Genomic DNA, 23,894 nt, shown 5'->3' with positions numbered 1-23,894 from the left:
AAGAATGTTCGTTTCCTCCAAGAAAAAGGCTGGAACTCAGTAGGCAAGCAAACCTGTAGATGCCAAAGAAATATGCAATATCATTATCAACCAATTCAATTACGTTTCCTGCAATCACATTATATTTGGCAGCTTTAATATGCTTGATCCAAAGAAATTAGCTTCATATAAAGATAAGTTCCCCACCGACCTGGCTAATATTTTCGTAAAAAATTACTGTCCTTTAATTTCGAAAGAAAAATTTGTTAATTGACTATCAGTGATCTATCGAAGTGATACATTTAAAGACATTTCCTCTGTGTGTGATTTGTTCAGTTTTTTTATGGATTACTCCTTTGAAGATTCATTTTCTGAAGTGGGAAAAGCCCTTCGAATCGCACTAACAACACCTGTTTCAACAGCTGTGTCAGAACGGAGTTTCAGCGCATTAAACAGGATAAAAACATTTCTCAGAAACACTATGGGTCAATATAGGCTGAATTCGTTGGCTCTCTGTTCTATTCTTAAAGAGCATGTCCATCAAATTCCGAACTTAAGAACAGGGTCATCGAAAAATTTGCCAGAAAGAAGGACAGTCGAGCACATCTTCTTTATAAATAATTCTTCAAATTGGTGAGTTTAGTGTTGAATTTGCGTTATTATATAGGTGGTAGTTTTAGTTATATTATTTTAAGTAGAAACAATTAACTAAAATGTAATAAAAAATCTAGGTGCATTATATAAAGTATATCGCAAAATTTGCGAAATATCTGGTCCCACCAATAAAAATGATCACGAACCACCACTGCTCTTCATACCTACTTTAAAACTTAACTTGTATTCTTTGTTGAGTAATTTCAACTTCACCACATCTTTTAGCTCGCGCTCCATTTTTGACAGTGTACTTACTTGCCAGTATCAAGAACGAATGTCTAACGCTCGGCTTATATTATTCAAGGATTTATCGTTCGCGAATTTTTACCAATCATGCTTGAGCACTACCTATCGGATTATGCTATAAACTAATTGGCGCTTGAGTGACATCTGATGCAGACCTCTGATGCTGGTGAAATGAGTCTGGGGTCCAACACCGAAAGTTACCCAGCATTTTCTCATATTGGGTTGAAGGATAAGCCCAGAAAAAAACCTCAACCAGGTAACTTGCTTCAACTGAAATCGAACCCGGGCCAGCTGGTTTCGCAGCCAGATGCAATAGCCGTTACTCCACAGGTGTGGACAAGATGCTTGTATGAGCGAAAACATGTGTCTAATAAATTACAAATTTTACTATAGATAAGTCTTGACTGAACTTAAATATGTATATATATCACAATAAGTTATGTACACACGCACGCGCACACACACACACACACACACACGCACACACACACACACACACACACACACACACACACACACACACACACACACACACACACACACACACACATGTAAGTAGGAAGGTGTAAGGATTCATAATTTGGAATGGTATTTAACTATAATTTTATTCTCCTCGTATATCTTATCACACTGATATTTACTGATTATGCAGTTGGTAAATTTGCAATCTTAAAAATGTAATAATCTAGAAATGTCAAAACATGTAATATTACAACCTATGTAATGGGGCATGTTGAAATATATACTGTACAAACACACACACACACACACATACACACACACAACCCTCTCCTTATCAGGCCAATCATGTCTTCAAAAAAAGTCGGCGATGGTTCGAAGCTTCTCAAGAGCTTTCAGTACTTATAGCTATCTGTTGTTGGAACACTTTCCATCTAGCCTGTATTTTAGCTGTCAAATGGGTGTGTCATGTTGAAATATCACTGCTGCGGCTCCTATCTACTCCCCTGTTTTGCTGCTGTCCATGTATATCTGTAAGGTATATTCTGCTTCATTCTCAGTTTCTTTCATTTGAAGAGTTTCTGCTGGATGCTTCCAGTTTTCAGATTTCAAAGGTGCGTCGTATTCTCTCAGCCCATATATATATATATATATATATATATTTGTAAATTTGAATTTTCCGGATGCTATGTTGATGGGTTGTATGCCAGCTATAACACAGGAAGCATTGTAAGATATTGTCCTATATCCCTTTATGATTTTTATATTAAACAATCTCTGAATTCTCCTCAAGTTTTTCTATTTAGTCCCCAAGTGAGTTTAGCTGCTTTAGATAAGACGTGTATTAGGTTTATCGCTTTGTCGTGTGTTTAATCAATATGATAGTCGAATCTGAAATTTTTGTCAATCCAAATGCCAAGATATTTTAGTTCATCCACCTGTTCTAAAGATTTATTATTGGAGCAGATGTTGATCATCTCATTCCTTATATTCTTTCTTGTTATTAGTAATATCTTTGATTTTGCGTCATTATACTTAATTTTGACTTTTTTAGCCCATTCTTCGATTTTCTTAATGTCTTGGTTTGCAAAATTTTCAGCATCCAGTGTATTCTTCCCCTTTGTCATGATTAAAAAGTCATCTGCGAAAGCAATAACTTCTTTCCTGTGGTTGAAGTTCAGATTAAGCATAGAGCTGTATAAAATATTGCAGAAGCTTGATCTGCAGCAAGAACCTTGGGGGCAACCTTTCTTGACTTCCTTTTCTGTTCTATATTGATTGGTACATAGGATTGCTGTTCTGGAAATAATCCTATGACAAGCTGTATAAATTCTTATGGCATTGTAATTGACTAAGTTTGTTCTGGATACTAGGCTCCTTGAACATCGAGACATTATTAAGATAATGTAGCCATGTAAGTATAGATTTTGTTGCACAAACTGTTTCATTGCTATTGCTGCATCTATCATACTTTCCTAGGGCATGAATCCATACTGTCGCTTGTTGAATAAGTTTCTCGAATGTATGTGATGGAGGATTCTTTCCATCATCAACTTTTCTACTGGCATTTAGTAGACTGATGGGCCTATATTTTGATACACTGTCACTTCCTTCTTTGTCAGGTTTGATGTTCGGAATTATTATCGAGTGCTTCCATTGCTTTTGGGAAGATGCCTTTCTGAAGATTAAGTATGTATAGTATGTGTGTATGTATGTATGTATGCATCATCATCATCATCATCATCAGTATATGTTTTTTCCAATGATAGGTACTTGACTTTTGCGTCATTCACCCACTGTCCCCCTCTAAGAGGAAGATGCTATACTTTCAGACTCTTTGCTGTAGAACGATGCCCTTGGTGCACTACTGGAGGTGGTCTATATGCAGAACGGCAATTTAAGAATTATGATGATTAATGGAACAATTGTGGAATGCTAGTAAGGGAAACAGGAATATCCGTGAAAATCTACAATCTAGTACCCTTTTTGCACACCAAAAATTCCCCATGGAACCACAGGGATTCGAAACCTGGTTACCAGTATGGAAAGCAGACGCTCTAGCCTTTTGAATAATAGTGCTGCATTTATTGGTATGTGTTTATATATATCAGAAATGAATTCAACACGTGCATAATTTATCTTTATTTATTTATTTATTTATTTATTTATTTTTGTCCTTGTTTATTTATTTACTTGTTTATTTGTTTGTTTGTTTGTTTGTTTGTCACCTATTTTTTCACTCACTCACTCATTCATTTGTTTAAAAAATTTTTTGTTCTCAAGTACCTGTAAGTGAAGCAGTGTTCCAGAGCTGATTGTATTAATCCCTTATATGACTGGAATTAGGTTCTAAAATTATAAATACATCTATTCACAAGTCTTCTACAAATTCCACGAATATGCTGAATGCAGTTGTGGAGTAACACTCCGTAATTGGCTACAGAATGATTAATATGAAAATTAATTTATGTAATAATACTTACTATAGATACATATATGATAAGAGGCTTCTTAACTTCTTATATTTTCATACTAGTAATGGAAAAAAGAATGCGACACAATTAATTTTATTCGTAAAATAGTTCTTGAAGAGTTACTGCATAAATCTGCACTGAGAAAGGGTGTTGAAATTACATTTCACCTTTTACTATAGTAGAAATAATTATGCATTATAAAAATTTTAACATGCTGTTTACATCATGAATAAAGAAGAAATTATTCTTGTTTACCTGCCAATGAAGAAATTCTGAGAGTGATGATAATGCAAACCACATAGTATATTCTTTGTCTCTATAGAGTTGTGAATTTTAATCATCAAAATTTCTCGTAAGTTCATAATGTATACATGTAAGAAAATAAAATTGTCAGGATTATCATAAGAACCTAGTTTATGGAAGCAACTTTACTGCATTTGGAACTTTCTGAAGTAGTGTTACAAAGTCATTCTTTTGCATCTTCCATTAAATGATATTAGATGTATTGTAATTCTTTACTACATATAATAATAAGATGAATATCGCATAATGTGCATGTTAATGGTCTTCAGCCTGTACAAAAGCCCGTTAAGGCCTGTCCTCTGTTTTTACACTTTCGCACATGTTACCTTTCACACAACTTGCTGCATTGCTCACACACGCATCCAGGTCCTGGGTCGTGGAAAGCCTTCGTTTCACATAGTTTGTGATGAAAGCCGTGTACTGCGAGCCGGGTCATCACATGTCGCAGCTCGTAATTCGGCCGTTTCCAGTCGTCGAAAATCATGGCGTCTGTGGCATAAAAGTCGGGCCAGATGGCTTCTCTCTTCTGCTGGAGTTCGTTCAAGACTAGGTTATAGGTCCGTGTAGTTGGCAGGTCCATTTTTAGTCGGAGCTCTTCTATGAAGAAAGGCTCCCTTGCCAGTTCATAGACCGTACGTGAGGGCGCAAATTTTGATAGGCCTGCTGCCTTTTTCAGGTATGTCGATTTCACTTTTTCTAGTAGTCTAAGGCTGCCGGGGTCTAGGTGATCCCAGATGATCTGTAGGCCATATGTAGCTATCGGTGAAATCTTGACATGGAAGAGTTTAACTGCTGCTTCCATTGACATCTTCGTTATGTCCTTCACATCGTGCATGGCTCTGACTGCTAGGGTTGCCTGGTCTGTGACGTGTCGGTTGAAGGAGTTGCCCCTTGTCTGAAGTGTGACGCCAAGGTATTTGAAGCTGTTGACTTTAGCCAGCCTTCGATTACCCAGCATGATCTTGTCCTTTTCAGCAGGCCTGCCACCTCTTCTGAAGGTCATGTACACTGTTTTGGTCCTCATTGAGTGTGAGATCGTTCTCATCCTCCCATTCTGCAAGTCAGTAGAAGTTGTCTTGTAGCTCTTTGCGACACGGGGAGGCTAGAGCCATATCGTCCGCATACATGTAGAGCTTCACGTCTCCTAGGATTCGTGTCACGTCGGCCGTAGCAATCGAGAAGAGAAGCGGGCTCAGAGGGTCGCCCTGCAGGACTCCGGTCATCTGTGTAATTTGCTGTGATGTAGAGGTTCTATCCTGGATGCATACATAGTTACGGGCTAGAATGTCTTTGATCGTAGCCGCCAGATAGTGTTCTTTTCCCATCAGGTGCTCCAGTTTTGTCATCAGCAGTTTCCTGTTCACTGTGTCGAAAGCTTTGGAGAAATCGATGAATATCACATGCAGTTTACCCTTTGGGACCCTTAGAGCCTCCTCTATACCCTGCAGTAGGCAGTTTACTGCATGCAGTGCAGTTAGTCGTTTTGTTAGAACTCCAGTCATGACCTTGAATAATGCACTTTCCAGGGCAATCCCCCTGTAGGTATTTGGATCCCGGACATTTCCTTTACCTTTGTAGAGCATTCTGATGTCTGACTTCCGCCAGCCCTCTGGTATCTTTCCTCTCTGAAGGCATTCATTTATCAGAGATGTCCAGGTCTCCTTCAGCAGTGGAAGAGCCTCTTTGAGGTGTTCATAGCATACCTCGTCCGGTCCGTGGGCTTTCCCGTTTGGCGAGTTTTTAATCGCACCCTGTACCTCTTCTGCTGTGACTGGCTTGAAGAATGTTATTCTATCCTTCTGGCTACATGCTCTCGCTGGTCTGGTATCCTTCGATTGTAGGACTCTCCTCATGTGATTCTCCCATACGTCCATAGGGATGTCCCTTGGGAAAATGGGCATCCTGGGCCGGAGGATTTTATATGGGTGCCGTTCTGCTTCTTCTATCCTCTTCTTATCCTGCACCTCCTGGAATTCTTGTTTCTTCATCTTCAAGAGATTTTTGTAAGCCCTGCGAGCTTGTGTGTACAACCTTAGGTTTTCTGGTGTTGTGTCTGCCTTAACAGCTTGTAGCCTGTTCAGTGCTAATTTCCGTGCATTATAGCAGTCTGAGTTGAACCATGGCTTGTTTCTCCTCTGACATGGGTCGGTGTATATTATTCCCTCCTTCATTATTAGGGTCAACCTCTCCAGCGAGTCGTCTACCTTCCCATCTGTGGCTAGGTCCGTGACTCGCGCGATTCTCTCTTGGCTTGGCTTAGCTTTGTTGTGTCTAGTAACCTGGTTGGACCCAGTGTTGGCGTTTCTAGTCGAGTTGCGTTTGACTCCTGCGCAAAAATTGACTCGACTGGGAGGTGTTTCCTTATGGCTATGGGAATAATTCTCTGCAGGTGAGGGTGAATCGTTTTGGTGTTCGTGATGACCAGATCTATGGTACTTTTGCTGTTGTAAGCGATGTAGGTCGCCTGTTCCTTCTGGTTTATGAGTTGTCCGATTTCCTCCAGATATTCAAGTACTCTGCTGGCTTTTGGTCCTGGGGCGTCAATTCTGCAATTCCGATCCCCCGCCAAGAGTAGCGGGCTTTCTGGGTCCACTTCATTGAGTGCTATGCCGATCTCGTCGATTATACTGGTAGCTGGGATGTCTGGTTGGAAATATACTGCTGCCAGCGTGAGGCTTGGAGTTCGGATCAGTAGTATGTGATCCAAGGAGTACAGTATTGAGAAGGGAGCAGATCTGGGCTTCAAGAGGCATGTGATACCTCCTTTCGGTCTAGTGGCCCGTTCTTGTGTTGCAAACTGGTGTACTGGTCTTTACTACATATGAATTGGAGATGAAACTGCATTAATTTATACTTGAACTTTGGTAAAACATAAACTACTAGGAGCTCGCAAAACATAAAATGGTTAATTACCGTATTTTTTTAATTTTCTCGACAGGAAACATCATTAAAATAAATTTTTATTACCTATAAGAATTCTTAACCCGGACTGGAATTGAACCTTGATTTTTTTCGTCCATTAGTCAGCTTGAAAATGTTGCACTTGACTAATTTTTCCATAATTTCGCATATTATGATATTAATATTTTATCCGAAATACTTTTTATAGATAGGATTCCATCTGTAATTACACATAATTAAAAATATTCCTTCATTTTCGAAAGAGTTTTTATAACTCTCTACAGGTCTGTCAATACTGGTACCATAATATTCTATACTAGTGTAAGATAATGAAACACAAGGGACTTGTTGCAGTGAAGTAGGCTACAGTGCCTACAGCTAGTTAAAATCACATCTTGAAAGCTTGTGCCTGGACAATATTGGGGAAAGACGGTCTGCTATAACAGTGAAAACATTTTGTGTGAGGTCAGAACTAATCACAGATTATAGTGCATTACTGTCTCATTACGCATTAAAGTCATAACCACTCTTGACGCATATTCTGAGCACATGTCTATTCACTTCTATTCACTTTATCGTTACCCATTTGTAAAATCTCGTGATTCCAGTTCAGTCACTTTTACAGAAGGAAAAAACTGAAAAGTTAATACGATTCCACAAATAAATATCCATTTAATGAACACTTTTTATTTGTTACATATTATATACCACAGTGTACCACAATCCTCTAATATCAGTGACATATGGTTCCTCAGCAGTCTTTCAAGGGCGAAGATTATTATACAATTCTTCAAAGTTCTTGAATAATGGTATCTGTTGGAATTTGTTTCACACATTATTTTATACTTGTACTTTTAAATTAAAATAAATACGTGTTTTTACATTCAATTATATGTGCATCTTTACAGTATTACATATTGACAGTTGGGAACAGTGTTGACATGTTACATGAAAAGCATTTGAAAGTAAAAACGACAAAATATTGTGAAACATTAGAAAGCCATGTTAAATTGGATCTATACCTTCGATAAATAATAAACTATAACGGACAATATTCAGTTTAAAAGTACCTATTTAAGATTTAAAGGGAATGGTGTCATAAATGGCATGAAAGTCTGCCTCCATACCATTCCTGAGATCTTGTTAGTGTTCATATTTGGATTTTGCAGTTTTAAGTCTTTCCTGTACAACCCTGAGAACGCAGTAAATTGTTTGACATTAGCCTGCCTACTTCATATCGGGATTGGAATCATTCATTTGATAATCTTAAATTGTAAGAAATTTGTCCAACAGGAGTGTACTACAATCCTCTAATATTGGTTCACCAGCCTTCTTTCAAGGGCGAATGTTATTATACAATTCGTCATAGTTCTTGAAGGATGCTTGGTGCAAGTATTAACTTTATAAAGATGAGATTTTTTACGAGCATGTTAACAAAATATTATGTAATAAACTGGCACATTAATTTTTTTTTTTATTCTTAAGTGATCTTTCTATGCTGGAGTGCGTAGAGTCACACTCCGTTTAAGTGTGCTCTTTTTGTAAATACTTTTGATCAATAATAACAGTATACAATACAACAGTGCAACAGGACACTGGAAAGTGTTGAATTGATAATTGTATAGCACGATTTTGTTGCTACCAATTTGAAGTGGCTGTTTTGACAAAATAAAATGAGAAATGACTACTAAATTCATTAGCTGTAAGTGCACCTCCTGTTTCATTCCAGAGCTAACAGAAGCCATCATTAGACTCAAGTCATACTGTGTAAAATTATGTATAGGCTGTTTTCTTTTGTAATATGAAAGTGAAATATTAGATTTTGGGCATAGTAACAATGATTGCAAATCTGCTGTGAATACAAATTCCTCTTTTTCCTTGTCTGGCTCTTTTTCTTCTCTAACTTTCCGTTTTTTTTTTCTTTTTCTTTTTTTTTCCCCCCCTTGGTGCAACTGATATTCTTGTCCATTGAAGTTTCCAGTTCTGTATGCAGCACATAATATGCTATACTTATCCCTTTTTGGAAGGAATAATCCCAGGTTCAAATCACTGAAAACCTGAGCAAATATGCAAGAAGCCAGAGGTTGATAAACTGGGGGGGGGGGGGGAGGGGGGGAAAAACATTTTCTAAATTCTTGCGATCTGCATAAAGTTGAGTTCCAACTTTCTTCCTTGTACTAAATCCGTATCATCTGGTGAGTCGATTGAATCTTCACTTTCGTTACCTTTTTTACCAATTCCAAATGATTAATGAATCATTTGCATCTGCAATCCCAAGACTGCCAAGAAACATAATATATTTGCGTCCACCACTGTGGAGTAACAGCATGTCTGACGTGATCGTGAAATGAGCAGCCCCGGGTTCAAGTCCTGGTTGATTTTTTTCGAGGTTTTCCCTTTTAATCAATTGAAGCAGAATTGCTGGGTAACTTTCAGCATTGGATGTCAGACTCATTTCGCTTAATTAAATTCATCTTCATCTACCATCTTCAGTAGTTTTAGGTTGACCAGGAGTTGCAGCAGGCATAGTACCGTGATTTGCACACAGACGACATCTGTCTGAGGGAGCTGCATAGCCCAGGGAAACAGAGGGGAGCTTCCATAGTGTACTGCGTCAGACCTGGGAGATGTTTAGCAGAATCGACAGATGACACCATGGTGAATCACGATATCTGTGGTAATGCTATCTTCAAGTCAATATAGGATGCAGTAGGACGTAGTATGTGATTTGCAAACAGATGCCATCGATCTGAGAAGGCTGCAGAATATAAACAGGGAGAAACCATCAGACCTGGATGCCTTGGCTGAATTGATAAGATGGCACCAAGGAGTGAATCATGTAGTCAAAGAGTCAAAGGAAGCAATCCTAAGGACTTCAAAAATCATCCCATAGTAAGGAGGTTGGCACAATATGCCTCAGGCTGCAGTGCAAGCCTTTGGACCCTTCTAAAAAAAAAAAACAACTTATGTTTGCAAACACATAATTTTTTATCTTCCTTTCGAAAATAATTCTTAAAGATGTGATTTCACTTTTTCGATCTCTTACTCACCCTTTTTTTCTGTTAGCAGACTTACAGACATTTTCATTTTTCCCCAAGTTAGTTTCCAGAATTGTTCGAAAATATTTTCTTTTCCTTCAAGTGATAGTAAGGAACATTGCAGTTATTTGTTACTACTTCTTCTTTTGCAGTTACATTATGGTTTGATTTTCCGTTTTTACTTGTGGACATCGTATTTTCATTTTCCATCCTCACAACTTCTTACTCCTTTGTATTCTTGTTTCTTTTCTCCAATTAATTTTGTTTTCTTACTCGTCCATTCAGATTCGTCAAATTTATGCGTCTTTTTCCTTTTTTCTCTAGCATTTTCTTCGTAGATATATCATGATAGTTTTCTTTATGAAATGACACAGAAACAGGATCTTTTCGTTTCTTTTCCATGTTTTGGTCAGGTGGATTATCAGCTTTCTCCATTTCTTCTGAAGTTTGCTTTATTTCAATATTATTTGCTTCATGAGTAGGATCCAAGTTATGTAAATTGACAATAAATATTACCGGTATCTTCTTCATTAACAGATTCTAAGTATCTTATTTCACCGTCAGATTTAGAACTATCCAGTTAAATTATGGCCGTTATTTGTATCAATATCACTAAATAACTCTGTCATTTTAATGTCACCAATTATTCTGGACAAAGTTCCATCATCATTTACTAAGAACATATTATTGTGATCATCTCTTTTACTATTCAATATATTAGATTCTACATCAAAATTCTGTAACACTTTGAATCAGGAACACAACTAGAAGTCCAACTGTCTTATTAGATCCTACATTAAAATCCTGTGGAACACAACTTAAATTTCAACTGTCTCATTTGCCATTGCTAAAGACAATATAATTATGTTTTGCTTTGGAATAAATGCTGAAAAAGGACTAATGAAGAATACTCTAAAATAATGTTAAAAGGAAACCCAGAAGGGTAACTGTTGCCCAAATGACACAGCAGACTATTTAAATACAGAATAAATTAGCATAAAGAATGGAAAAAATTAGAAATTCTAACAAATAAGTTATATACCATCACTGTATTTTCTTATTACTACCCATAATAGGCTGTAAATTGTTTCTTTGTATTTGAACTGTAAATGTTTTGTTTTGGGGTTAATGTAGTCCAGCATACTGTAAAACTCCTTAACTCCAAACATCAGCAAGACATTAAAACCTCGTAACTCTTACCGGTACTGTTACATTATTTTAAAAGGTGTATAATTAAAACTAAATTTTATAATCTGAAGTGCTGTACCTAATATACCCATGTGATAAAATAATAATTTATTTATTCTAAGATGTTGAAGCATCAGTGCACTAGTCTTAAAAAATTTCACTAATTGTTACAGCATTAAAACCGTTGAAATCTCCATAACAAATGAGGGACTTACGACGTTACAAGGTCTGCTTAAATTTTATTGTTGAAATGGAGTTACGAGTTTAGACAAAAATATCTAGGTACATTATTATGTTATTAAAAGTGCTGTCGGATTTCCTAGGTTTTATTGAATTGTGAGTAACCCAATTTGTCATTAGATAATGTAAAAATCTAAGTAATGAAAAAAAGTGGAATTACGAGGTTTTTCATTTAGGTTGCTATGGTAAGTATAGTGATTGCAGTAAAGTTTGAATGGCACTATTGAAGATACTGAAAGAAAATTGCTGTATTTTCTGTAAGAAAACGGACAGACTGATAACATTTTAAGGAATAATGTAAAATGCAACCCTAACTATACCAATGGCAACCATGCTCCATCTGAAATTGGAAAAATACAGAGTTTTTATCAGTAATTGAAGAATTAGGCATTATACTGGTGATACTTATTTCCAAGTTTCCTTTTATATAATTAAGCTTATAATAGATCTGTTTTAACATAGTCAAATCATATTTTGTAAAGCCAATGCCTATGTATTATTTTCGTTTAATTAAGAGGTGAGGGGTAAATCTTGATAATCCTCATTTTGTCATAAAGTGAGATAGTACTACCTACTTTACCATGGAATATTCTATCTGACAAATGAAAGTTTATTTCAGTTGACATACATATTGTTGTTGAACAATCCACATGTTTACAGCAAAAGAAAACAGTTGATAAATAATCATCATTTTTAGTATGGACACTAAAAAATGTTATTTCCTAGTAACTGAAAGTTGGGATATTAACTCTTTCCATTTATTTCGAATTACTGCATACAGTAGTGTGCAAATTAATCCGAACAACGTAATTACTTATGCAAAAACACTCAAACGGGATAAAAAAAGGATCTAAGACATACCTCAGTAATCTATGTGGCCTCCCTTGTTCCTAATAACAGCTCTGAGACGATTTGGCATGGATTCCACTAATTTCCCACAAATATTCTTCATTTCTTCATCGCGAAACCATACACCAATGAGGGCAGAAATCATCATCTCCTTTGTAGAACAATCCATTTTTTGCATTCTTCTTTTGCAAATTGACCACAAGTTCTCAATGGAGTTGATGTCTGGTGAGTTGTCTGGCCAGGGGAGTACCTGAATATTCTTCTTGTTGAAGAATTCTGTAGTTGGAACACACCTCTGCCATCCGGAAATGATTTTTGCAGCTGGGGTACGATTCTGGTTTCCAATAAGTGAATATATTTGTCAGAATTCATCATTCCCTTGATAGGTATTAATGCTCCAGGCCCTTCATGTGTAAAACAACCCCAAAACATTACTTTAGGGGGGTATTTGGGTGCTTGTTGGAGGTGAGCTGCTGTTACTTTTTCGGATCCTTTCCGTACGTAAGAAACATGGTGGCTGTGGACCTCGAAATGAGACTCATCGGAAAAAAGTACATTCTTCCAGTCATTCACTGTCCAGTGTTGATGTAATTTTGCCCACATTAAGCGTTTTTTGCACATAACAGGGGTTAGCAGTTGCTTCTTAATAGGCTTACGAGCCCTTTGTCCAGCTTCCAAAAGCCTATGCCGCACTGTTGTGACGTTAATATTCGCCCCAGTGGTAGCCATTAACTCGCGGGTTAAGTCGACAGCAGTTAGTCTAGGTTTTAATTTACTTTTCCTGACAATTAAACGATCATCTGCAGGTGAAGTCTTCCTTTTCTGGCCACAGTTTCCTTTTTTCTGGGGTGTGATGGATCCAGTCTCCCTGTATCCTTTTATGATCGAATTAACAGTAGCCAACCGATGTGACATTCTGCAGCAATTTGCCTCTGTGTCATAGAAGAATGCTCTGCTAATGTTATAATTTTAGACCGTTTTCGTGGAGTTGTATCCATTTGTGAAGACGACAGAATGTACACAGGATTGCAGTATTAAGTCTTCAATACAACTGAAATGCTTATAAGTACAAAACGACAGGCAAAATGTCACATATTATAAAAAAAAATAATGACAACCTTCAACAATGGAATTACATGTACTACAGACGTCAATTAAAGCAGTATGAGCAGCTGTGAGGCCAACAATGACAGAAAATGTAAAAATATGTCGTGTTCGGATTAATTTGCACGCTACTGTATGTGTAAGCTCTTGTAAGTTCTACATGGAAAAACTAAATATCCCACATTAATGTCAAAGTTTGAGTAATTTTATGACATAGGTACTGTACTTAATACTATCTTCAGACAGTAGATTTATACAAGTTAAGCTAATTTCTTTATCCAGCAATTATCTATAGCAAACATAGCAAAGCAAGGCATTTTAAATAAGTATTTCCTTTTGTTATTGTTCATTGTTGAGTACTAATATGATGAATTCTGGTTGCATGGGTGTCTGGAAAGATAAGTTATTCATATGATCAGTACAAACCTAGTCACGTTATTTCAGCTACTACTTGTTTCAGCAACAAGATTTACAATTTAGTGTACGATATCTCAATTCTATAGTCAGAGATACAGACTTTAATATCTCGAATATGCACCATTAATTTTCAGAGATAATATGTTTACAAGAAAGTGGAAGTGAGGAGGTATTTGTTGAGAAAATATGTATTATATTGAGTCCATTATTTCATATATTACAAAATAAATTATTGAATTAGAATGTAAAATGGAGTGCTTCCAACCTGAATACTAGTTACATTAGTAAATTTTGTTGTTTATTTTTTTATATATATTATGATATTGATGTTCTGTACGCGATCTCTTCATCTGTAACGTGTATTCCCCTGATTACACTGATGTATGTGTTCAAAAACAGGACTTTCATAGTTTTCGCGATATTCAGGGTGCGAATTGGATGAATATTTTCCCCATGACAGGATGTAACAATTCTCTTTTTAAATTCAGTACTCTTTAATAGTTGGTACTGTCATAACATTCTCAAAACTACCATTATCAAATGCTGAAGATACTTAACAAAATAATAAGCAGTTTATTAGTATGTACATAGAGCTTAAATAAACAGCTGGTTGACATGCCTTGTTCTTGTGTGTTCTTCATCCCTTTTAGGAGAATTCTGTGTTGGAAGTCATCCTGTGAATAGCTTTTTGACATTCTCACTTTGATTATATATAAGAATCAGATTCTAAAGTTGTTACGGTGCATATGAGAGTACATTACGTAAACATTGTTTTGAATTGATGTCGTGAATAGAACATAGGGAACTGAAAGGGAATAAATATTGTTACTAGGAAGAAAAATTATATCTTTTAGCAGGGAACACAAATTTCTCCATGATGGGATGATTCACAGCATCACCTCCCCATCAATTCGCACCCTGGTAATATCGTTCATTCTGTTGCATTACCTGTTTTTCTTACCGTCCAGTAAGCTGTGAAAAGCATAAATGGACGTTATGCATACAATAATTATTAAAAGTCAATTCTTATCTTACTTTCTCGTGATATAAATTGTGTAATACTTTCTATTAGTGCTGTATGTTATTTTTTAGACTGTTCAGATTTTATCTCACTTGTTACAGATATTTATTCTAATATCCACACATATTATTTGTTGTACTATATTAATGCAGTATGTGATAATTTAGTAATGTTAAGTAAAGCATATAATTATGTGAATATGTGAAGGATGTGAGTTAATAGTTTGATGTCATCCTATGTTTTTCTTTCATTAATCTAGTCGTCTTGTGTTATTTATATTTTGGTTCCTCAAATTGATCGATGTGATAAATATTAATCAAAGGGAAACGTATACCCAATGCATTTTTATAAATTGTGATCAAATAATAATAATTTCTGTTTCTTTATATAATATTGAATTATAATATTGTTCTAATAGCTATTAGCATGAGTACTTTGAAGGAGAATGTAAATCGAAAATATATTTTATAAATTTCACTCTTTTTCATATACCGGTAATTGTCTCCTGATTGTAATGGGTAGTGCAGTATAATTGTACTGTACTTTGTTATACTGTACTTTGTACTTCGTTGGTGTCCAGATGTAATGCAATTTAAGTTGTTAATTCACATAGAAAGTTTCACTACTAATGTTAATATTACAGTAAGAATTTTCTGTATACATTTTGTTATATTTCTTTTTATTTACCAACCTCAGCTTACTGCCTCGATAGTGCTGATTTCTGTATTGTGTATGTTAATGTATTAAATGTATCAGAAAGCCAAAATAGCTATAGTAGGTTAAGGATTAAATATGTTAATTTCCTGAAATACCTTAATCCTTTATAACCTGGCAACATTATAAAATCTGTACTATCAGTCAATGAAATTTATGTTACTGGGAGAATAACTATACCTGTTGTACTAATACAGTGTAAGAAATTCCTTCTTTGATTTGAAACCTGTAAAATGCGCATTATTGCATTTCTAAGCATAATGTTACTGGTACTAATAATGCAATATACAGGGTGGAAGGGAACCTGTTACATTAATTCACAGAGGTAATAGATCAAGTCAATAGGAACAAGTTTTGTCAAATAAATTTTTTGATATGTCCAGTAGTTTTGAGAATACGAAATGCAACATTTTGCAATGCTGCAGAGAGTACCAGTGCTCCTGGAGATCATTGCTCCGTGGTGGGGGTGGTTGTAACTGCAATCATCCACTCTGCAAGACTTGCGAGAGGATAATGTAAACAAAAACGTCTCTTCGGAAAATATACAATAAGACTTTCTTGTGTTAAATTTTAACGTACCTTGTTAACATTTTTCGACCTATTTTGGGTCATCTTCTGAACTGGTCGTTGTTGGTCTTGGCGCCTCTTGTTTCCTGTGAGGGTGCGTTCGTAGTGTAGAGTCAAAGAGTGTATGTGTTTTGAATTTGAGTTGTGTGTTGAGAATATCATTGGGGTGTGTTTTCGTGTGTCTGTATATTTCATATTGTTCTAGTGTGTTGAGTTTCTGGCTTTTTGGTTGGATGTGCAGTATTTCCATGTCTGTGTTGATGTCTCTGTAGGTGTGGTTGGCATTTGTGATGTGTTCACACAGACATGGAAATACTGCACATCCAACCAAAAAGCCAGAAACTCAACACACTAGAACAATATGAAATATACAGACACACGAAAATACACCCCAACGATATTCTCAACACACAACTCAATTTCAAAACACATACACTCTTTGACTCTACACTACGAACGCACCCTCACAGGAAACAAGAGGCGCCAAGACCAACAATGACCAATTCAGAAGATGACCCAAAATAGGCCGAAACATGTTAACAAGGTATGTTAAAATTTAACACAAAAAAGTCTTATCATATATTTTCCGAAGTGATGCAGTGTTAAAAGTTGTGTATCAAGATGTATAAAAAGTCTCATCAGATACGTTTCGATCGAGTTACTATAGATCAAAACATAAAGTGTGCAATGAATTAATTATGCAAATTTTTTGGTTTTTAATATTTTTTATTACCTATGCTATAAGCTCTTTAACTCTAAATTTAATACCGTGAAACTTATTTAACATTCGCAGTATCTGTTGATTTCTTTGCTTTTTACGTAATTACAAAATACTGTAGTAAAGAATGTGCATTCTTATAAAACAAAACTATTTCCATTAAAGATTCCTTTATATTTGATGTAAACTCAAAATAACATTTTTAGGAATACATATTCTGTAATTCAATCTCCATTTTAAGTTATTATCTTTGAAGAAATTGAAAATTAATGTGGAAAAGAAATTAAATTTACAGTAATGTTAAGTAATGTGTTAAGTGTTACGAATGTACAGCAATTTACTCGAAAGTTATCTGATGAGACATTTTTGTTTACATCCTCCTCTCACAAGCTTGAGGAGTGGATGAATGCAGTTACACTATGGAGCACTAGTACTCTTTGCAGCATTGCAACACGTTGCATTTCGTGTTTCCAAAACTATTGTAGGCTACATATCAAAAAACTTATTTGACAAAACTTGTTTGCGTTGACTTGATCTGTTACCTCTTAATGTAATAGGTTCACGTCCACCATGTATATTCTAATAAGTACAGTAACTTTAATAATATTTTAATAACAACAATTGAAAAGCTTGGTTGAACGAAAAGGTTGATGTCTAATTCCGAATAATTGATAACCGTGGCTCTGGTCAGCTGATCTAGACTTCTTTGGTACATAGAGTACCCATTTTCAATTTGTGAATCTTATACAAAGTATATTGGCAGGATCATTACTCATTTAGACCTGGACCACTGGGATTGTGGATTGATATATTTCCACTTTTCTGCTTCAGAAATCTCATCAACAAAATTATTGTTATTGAAGCAATCAGAAGTCGCAAACAGAATAAAGGCTAGCCTGAACATATCATTATGCCTTCATCCATCCATAATTATGAACAAAGAGCTTTTACATGTGGTAAATCTATGGAGTACGGGTAAATCTGTAAATGGTATGGAGACTGCTCTAAGAACTTTATTCCTCCTAAAAATTCATCACTTTCACCAGGATGGAACATGCATTCTTTGCATTTAGAATCAAACACAATGGCCACTAAACTTCCAAGGATAATGCAACACGAAATTTACACTGCAAGTTGAGAACTTGGCTTATCCCACTTGATTTTTTTACTGTATGAAAGTTTCTGAATGACATAAAATAATTATCTGGGCTGTGAATATAATGTGATTTGTACATTTTAAATAATAATATGGTTAACTATGTAATTTACATTTTTTACGATCCTTAGGACTCTTTCTTAAAAAGTGCTGACATTTTTATATTAATATGCCGGAGGGAGCAACATCTTAAAGTTTCAATATACATAAATGTATTTAATCCTAATAATATTCATTAAAATGAAGAGCATTCAATCTAAAGATAAATAAGTAAGCAAATAGTTACATGTGTGTAAAACATAATATATTCTCATTTTGTATAAATGAAGGGTTACTTACATTAAACTTCTTTGAAGATTATAAACTTTGAAATGAGACTTTAAAAATAGATGTCTTTTTCTTCCAGCATCAAGAAATTACATTAAATATATTTGCCATTTGCGACAATATTATGACAAACAAATGATTGAAGTACAAAAAAAATATATTGTGAATATTACTTGGACAGATTTATTAAACAAACTTAAATTATCTTGCTATTATCTCACATCTCCTTCATATGTAAAGAAAGTGTTCCTTTCCAGCTTTCTAACTCAATTTATTTTTCTACCAGTTATATCTGTTATAACATTCTTTGATTGCACAGACATTCTCTGCTATGCATACAAGATTGTAAGGACTGTCTGCCAAGTTGAGATCTGCACTTAGTCTCTATGCTGATGTAAGCACTATGTTTATCTGTTTAGTTGTGATGTATAAATATTTGATAATGTTATTGTATTATCACCATGTACAACCAGATTTTAAGTTAATTATTTTCTGATAATGCTAAGCTGTGCTTAGAATTAAGTTCCACTGAGGTAAATTTATCTATTAGTAATGTGCAATGACATCTGTAACATACAGACCAAAAAGAAGTAAATGTAGATCTTTTGTATGCATTGTTTATCCTTTCTATTAATTTAAAAGGAATAATTACATGAAATGCAATTTTATACAAATTTTTTTGGCATGATTTTCATGTAATAAGTACTGAACTGTATTGGAAGGTAATGAAAGTGCATGGTATTGTATAAGAATAACTATTGAAATGATGATCAGATAGGTAAAAGATGACAATTTAAAGGATCATTACAATAATAAGAAATACATATTACTTTCATAATGCATTTCCTTAGTTACATTGTATAACCTGATATCTTCTATAAAAAAAGTATGATATGCTTGCTCTTTTCTGTAAAATGATATTTAAATACAGAATGTTACAGAATAAATGTATGCTCTTTGAGTTCGCAATATAAAAGTAATTGCCAGAAAAGTGAAATAGTTTGGATTCAAAATACTTAAAATTATCTATCGATCTATTGATTCTATTAATTTAAGCATCACAAGTTCACTTATTTCATTTATCGAAGGAAAATTAACATATCACGTTAAAAATAATAAGAGTGAATCAAGATATTTTCCCATACCTAAATACGATAAAGCAATTGTAGAAGTTATAACAAATGCAAAATACTTCCGTCACTCTAACTTTAAACACACACTTTGTCATGAGTAAATAGACTTGAATTAGTTTGCCAAGTCAGCCTGCATCATCAGTAGGGGTTATATTTTTTGGTAATAGCGATATGCGCGAAATTTCCAACATTTACTATCTTTTACAAATCTAGCTTTCAGGTAAAGCTCCCTGTGAAGCAGACTTGAATAATTTCATGGAAAAAATTGTTCTGGGGCCAGGTATCGATCCTGGGACCTTTGACTGAGCGTGCCAACAATCTACTGACTGAGTGAGTTACCCAGGACCTTCACCTGACACTGTCTTAATTTTTCCCTTTATATCCATGTATCTCGAGTGGGCAGACAAGATGCCAGAAACCCACATCAAGTGCACACAAACTTTGAGTGACTTGAAATTGAGGACGTAGATGCAATAAGGGCCCATAGGCCCATAGGAGAATGCATAAATCGATTCTCTGTAGTTTCTTTGTTATACCCACAAATTTTCATTGAGAAATGTCGAACAGTAATGTTGATAAACCTGTTTATTTTAATATATTTTATATGCCCTGCATTGTTTTTAAAAATTTCAAGTCTATATATTTCAGAACAGCATTTTGGAGTATGGGCCCTTATTGCAGCTATGTCCTCAATTGTCACACACAGTTTGTGTGCACACAATGTGGGTTTCTGGCATCTTGTCTGCCCACTTGAGGTATGTGGATATAAAGAGAAAAGGACATATACTATCTTTGTTACATTTATTCTAGATAACCAAAAAACCATATTTAAGCGAAACAAACTTGCGAAATAACGCGAAATTTGTATCATTGTTCAAAATATGTCAAGAACCACAAAATATACCCCCTCTGTTGCAAAAACTATGAAATATGTTTTATCGATACATGAATTCCAGCCATCTTTCCTTGCGAGTGATTTTTTAGAGAACTCCTTATGAGGAGAACACAACACTTTGTCACTTTTCAGATGCACAAGATCAAAATGTAGGCTTTAAGGTTCTTAAGTTTCAGAAAATACGTCAATAGGCAATTTCGCACCCTGTCAAAATTCTTACAATTTAAAAATGCTACAAACTTGAAGTGTTTTTGAGATTCAAATATTAACTTGGTTTGTGATCCATATAGGTGTCCAAAGTACACAAAATATTCTTGAATATATGATATGAATACATTCATCATTACAGTTTCTCCTTTTAGACCTTGGCTCTTCTCCCTCTTTCAGATCATCAGTGACTACATTAAAATACCTTTCGTAGGGATTCTTATTTTTCTCCTTCTGTTCACTTTGCACTTAATGATTCTGAGTAGGCCTTCCACTCTTTATGATTACAAGTTTGTCTTCGTACCTGAACCGGGAAAAGGGATTATCCAGTAACTGTTTCACTTTGTATTATTCAGACATATCTAAGAAGAAACTAACTGTACATACAGTTAAACATAAATGTTAGAAATACATTGCCCGATTGCCACTATAATAAACATTAACCAGAAATAAAATGCACAGGCTTCAGCGCTTGCAACAGCAGGCTTATTTCTTCACATAACAACAATAACTCGTGACACGTGGCTTTTGCTTGGTTACAACCTGTATGGAGTAATGGATTACGTGAATACATCCACGCAGTATGTCAGATATCTTTGTTACCGAATTATTGAAATGCATTATTGTTCATTCTTCATTAAGCACTTTTGCTGAAAATTTGAAAAAATATATTTCACGTAATTATTTCAGATTTCTCTGTAGTGTCACCATCCACAATCGTTCCATATGCTTGGAGCAGCTTGGAGAAGTTTGGGGACAGTCAGGTTGAGGTTGCGATTCAAGAAACCAAAGTCTTGACGTACTATTCCCTGCTCTCTCCACCCCTACTCAACCACCTGTCTCATGGATCCTTCTTGTTGAGAGAGCTGCAGTACAACCATCTGAAGACTTCTTCTTGGAACTGAACATAATCTACGATTTTTATTGCGCGTGAAATTTGTAAAGTACCCGCAGATGAAAAGTGTATATAAAGTTATAAATAATTTTGGTTTTCCCTTACTCTTAATTCAGACGTGGGCTTCGGTGATAGCCTTGATAGCCCATAATATACACCACTAATATATGAAGTGTCCAATTCCAAAACTGTCTAAATCCATTTTTTTTTTTAAATTGAGATAATGACGGTTTCGTCATCTACCTAAATGTCTCTAGCAATTTTCTAATGAATTTTGTGCCTAAATTCCCTCTTTCCTTCCATAAATAAGCTTCAAATATGACAAACACTGCAAACAATTAGGAAAAAAGTTATCAGTTTTTGGCGTTTCCTGAAAATTGTTAAGAATGGATGTAGACAGTTTTGGAATTGGAGGCTTCATAATATATATATATATATATGTTTGTATGCATCACTTTTAATATATCTATGGCTATCAAAAATAGATCGATTTCTGTAGTCAACACGTACTATACAACATTCTTCAATTTTTGCTGCAGTATGTTATGCACCTGAGGCACCTGAGACTATATTTGATGTGAAGAGGTTTTGAGGGAAATTGAATTGAATTTAAAAGGAGGAGGCTGTGACAACCCCAGCACAAAACTTGTTGCACTTCCCTGTAGTATGCTATCAGTCCAGTAGTTTAATGTTCTTGACGGAATGGGACATTTGATAACTCATCAAACTTTGGAAAGTGTTTTCCAAAAACAAGAACTCTTTGATGTGCAAGTGCATGAGCTACAGGCTCATCTTCTTATCTCCTTGTGAACAACGATTACAAGATGGGTTAATGTTATGTCCTGTGAGGAATCCAACGACGCAGGAAAGTTTTCTCTTGCTCAGTTTTAACGAGTCACTTGGCCTGCTTTTATCAAATTCTTTTATGGGGGCCTTTGAGTGTCTGCAGCCCTCACTTGAGTTCCAGTAGTTTCTGTGTTTCTTAAGAGCCCAGTCCCTGATAACCTGCTTAACTGGTCTTAGAGATAGTCTGAGAACAGGCTCAGGTCCTGTGAATGGGATCTCAGTCCTCTCTTTGGCAGCCTCATCTGCTCTCTCATTGCCTTGAATCCCTGCATGTCCCGGCACCCATTTCATTTGAACTGTATTATGTCAGCCAGTATCATGAGAGACTCGTGACATTCCGAGACCTGTTTCGTCATAACCAAGGTAGCCTCAAGTGCCTTAAGTACTGCTAAACTATCTGAAAGTATAAGAATATTTTTACGATTATAGCCCCTCTTAATACGTTCTCTAACACTAGTTAAGATAGCAAAAATCTCAGCCTGAAAGACAGTGGTATGTTTTGAGGGGACTACTGGAAGACCGGATTGAATTTGGTATGGATTATCTGCAGGCAGAGTTGTTCCCTAAATCTAATACTATATCAACAATGAGAAATACTTTTCTGCTTACACAAAAATACTTGTTGACTGATGCACAAATCTTTGTGTGGACAATGTAGAAACCATACTTAATTTATATTTTGGTGATGCTGATATGTGACATGTGTAAAAAAAAATTTTAAAAGTAACAGAAGGCTTTATATTAAACATAATAAAATTAACTATCAACTTATTTCATGAAATACCCACTGAACATAATAAAATTAACTGTCAACTTATTTCATGAAATACCGACCGAAGTGAAAACTTATTTCACGAAATACTCACCGAGATAGTGGCAGGTTTAACACCGAAATGATCTATTTTATTTCACCAAAAGATATGGTTCCTAATAATCAATAAGAAGAAATCTTGTGCGGAAAATAATTCATTGAATTTTCCCAACCTCATGTATAGAACATAATGGAGAACATTTTGAGCAACTGCTCTGAAATTCATGTAAGATTCTCTCTACTCCCCTAAATAACTAATTGACTAATTATGCACAAGATCACTTGCTCAACTGTAGCCTCAAGAGACTGCAAGAATGTTTTCTGCGTGAGCTGGCAGTTTGTAGTGTAGCAGACTAGTGTCGAGAAATGAAGGAGTGCCGGTCCCTTGAGTATGACTGCTGCTGCTGGCACCGTTGCCGCTGCTACCACCACCATCACCACCACCACCACCACCACCACGAATAATAATAATAATAATAATAATATAATAATTATAATGTAATACAGTAATGTATTTAGAATTATTTTTCTTAATATACACAGGTTTCCTCAACCAAAAATTACAGTCTCCTTCCCCTCCCCTCACACCTCAAATGTCACGATCCAAGCGATCTTTTTCTTTGAATGCTTTCCCTTATTCTGTTTTCATGTAGGTTATGACCTTCCATGCTTCCTTCTTCCTGGTAGTATCCAATGTAAGATTTCTCTATTTAATTTTCTGTTTTCTCTTCACATTACATGTCCATACTATG

General features: G+C 35.4%; 1 protein-coding gene across 1 annotated transcript in view; it reads left to right on the top strand.

Annotated features, from left to right (window-relative positions):
- The window catches only part of SiaT (beta-galactoside-a-2,6-sialyltransferase), a 234,390-nt gene extending 210,783 nt beyond the window's left edge, over positions 1-23,607 (top strand). Inside the window, exon 6 of the mRNA XM_069833542.1 lies at positions 21,281-23,607. The gene's annotated coding sequence lies outside the window, so the exon portion shown is untranslated. The remainder of the gene's footprint in view (positions 1-21,280) is intronic.
- Positions 23,608-23,894: the final 287 nt, after the last annotated feature.

Source organism: Periplaneta americana, chromosome 8 (genome assembly GCF_040183065.1).
Source record: "Periplaneta americana isolate PAMFEO1 chromosome 8, P.americana_PAMFEO1_priV1, whole genome shotgun sequence".
Lineage (NCBI taxonomy): Eukaryota > Metazoa > Arthropoda > Insecta > Blattodea > Blattidae > Periplaneta > Periplaneta americana.
The sequence above is the reverse complement of the archived record's forward strand: the minus strand, read 5'-3'. Positions and strand labels throughout refer to the sequence as shown.